The sequence below is a fragment of the Babylonia areolata genome, chromosome 3 (genome assembly GCF_041734735.1).
Source record: "Babylonia areolata isolate BAREFJ2019XMU chromosome 3, ASM4173473v1, whole genome shotgun sequence".
NCBI lineage: Eukaryota > Metazoa > Mollusca > Gastropoda > Neogastropoda > Buccinidae > Babylonia > Babylonia areolata.
This window is the reverse complement of record NC_134878.1, coordinates 51377214-51379880: the sequence shown is the minus strand read 5'-3', so window position 1 is coordinate 51379880 and position 2667 is coordinate 51377214.

The window sequence follows — 2667 nt, the reverse complement described above, 5'->3', positions numbered from 1 at the left end:
TCACCCGGCCAAGCATCAATCGGCCGGATCCACCGGATTCCATATCAGTAAGCGGCAGCCTCTGACTGTTACAGTGCCCGGAAACAGAAGACCACAATACTGTACATAATGCCGATAAACCATGTCCCTGAGGAACATCACAGAGGAAAAACAACAGCTTGCGTTGAGAAAAACATCTTTGGTAAGCCGGTTGCCCAACCAACTAATAATTACCTATCCGAGCCATTCGTCCTCACGAAAGTAACCTCTTCCTCTCTCGATGTCAATGAGCGGATTTCCTTCTGAGTCCCCGGCTTTCTCTCTCTCTCTCTCTCTCTCTCTGGGCTTTCTTCGCGTTGTCAGTCAGTTAACACGTCCTGTTTCCTTTGTTTGCAGACCGTCAGTGATAGCGCCAGGTGTCAAGTGGGGCATGGTGACGTTCCGAAACTCCAATCCTGTAACTTGATGATCTTTCCGCGTAACATGTGTCCGTGAAGGTCAGCGTGGTTCCTGGCGGTTTCGATGGGCGATATATATATGATTATATCGGGTGTCCCCCAAAAAGTGAACCGTTGTTTGACAAGTATTTTCTCAGTGATAGAGAAACCGAATTCATTGAAAAGTTTCACACAGTAACCTTATAGTATCATCAGCAAGTCTGCGAAGTATCTAAAAGTTCGGACGCAGATTATGCGAGTACTGTCAAATTCAAAACAGTATGTCAAAAAATCCAGTATCAGAGCTGTGCAATGTGACCTTTATCATGTTCATGCCAGCTGCCAGGTGTTGGCATCTGTTAATTAGTGTCAGTCTAAAAATAGCCTGTCTGGGTGTCAAGTCTATTTATTTTTTTATATATTATTTTTTATTATCATCTGCATCCACAATCAGTTCTGTCTAAAGTTTCAGTTTGGAAGGATCAACAATGCCTTTGAGTGAAAGTGATAAGGTTACCATTGAAAACTATTTCAAGGAGAAAGTCTGGGGTGGAAGAAGGATCGCAAAGGAATTTCCAGGCAAGGCCGGGGTGGAGTCATGTCACTGTAAATAGACTTATCGCTAAAATACGCACTGCATGGTCAGTAGCACGTAAAATTGGCAGTGGGAGACCCAAGACTGCATGTTCGGAGGAGAACAAGGACCGTGTTGAGCCAGCCAGAACTGATTCAATCCCAGGAGGAGAACCCAGGGACCCTCAAATCTCTTAGAGAAGTTACAAGCGATTTACAAGTGAGCAAGTCTTCTGTGCAAAGAATGCCGAAAGAACTGGAGCTGAAGTCCTTCAAGAGGATACGGGTATCAAGGAGGGACCAAAATGTTAGAGGGAAAAGGAAAACTCGCTGCCGTAACTCGGCCATTGATTGAAAAGGATCATTTTCACGAGAAAGACTTAACGTTAGAAATAGCTAAAAATCGCCAAAACGATCGCGCTTATGGGAAACGGAAACAAGAAATTCAGCCATCTCGCCTCAATCATGAGATTCAGTTCTCAGTAGATTTTCAAAAAAGATAATGGTTTCAGCTGGAGTATCCTGGAAAGGAAAAACAAACATTCATTTTATTGACACTGATAGAGCCAAGGTTAATAGTGAAAGCTACATTCAGTTACTGGATGACAATCTTCTCCCGGATTGTAGGCGTCTTTATCCTAGAAACAATTACGTGTTTCAGCAAGATGGGGCTCCTTCACCCACAAGTAGGGTAACCCAGGCCCATCTGGGGGAGGCTACACCAGAATTCATCAAGAAGGATGAATGGTCTTCACAAAGTCCTGATCAGTGTAACCCAATGGATTATGCCGCCATACGGGACTCTCTGAAGGAGAAAGTTTACTCAGTGGGGAGTGAGCGACAAACTGACCGAGCAGGCGTTAAAGGACAGGATAATTATGTCATGGGAGGAGACTGATATTGGTGGAAGAAATACGTAAAGCATTTCTGCTTGGAAGAAACGGCTTCGTTTAGTCGTGGAGGAAGATGGAGGCCGCATTGAGGATAAACTGAAATAAGTGAGTTTTCCTTTGATTCTGGATTTTTTGACATGCTGTTTTGAATTTGACAATACTCGCATAATTTGCGTCCGAACTTTTAGATATTTTGCAGACTTGTTGATAATACCCTAAGGTTACTATGTGACTGAATTTTTTTTAATGAATTCGGTTTCTCTATCATTGAGAAAATACTTGTCAAAAAGCGGTTCACTTTTTTTAGGGGGATACCTGACTATCACACACACACACACACACACACACACACACACACACACACACATATATATATATATATATATATATATATATATATATGATACTAGTGCCGGTAAGGCCCGGAGTTAGATTTCAAGTCTGGCGATTGATGGTCAGTTCTGACTGGGTTACCGGCGTGCCGGGTTCCGGTTCAGCGAATCCAGTCCCTGAGCAGCGCCGTGGGCACCGCCGGCGCGAGTCGTGGCTTTTGGGTTGAGCCGACTGAACTTGGGATGACGATTACTCAAGTTTTTCCGATCTTTCTCAATCCGGGCCCTCCGTCAGTGTTGTGCGGTGTAACTAAAGCCGACAGTGGCACTGTCAGTGCAGAACTGAGATCAATCTCACGCGAGTGCCGGAGTGACATGGCGGACACACCGTGGAACACACACACACACACACCGCACACACTGACACACACACACATCGGCACCCGTTCCCCC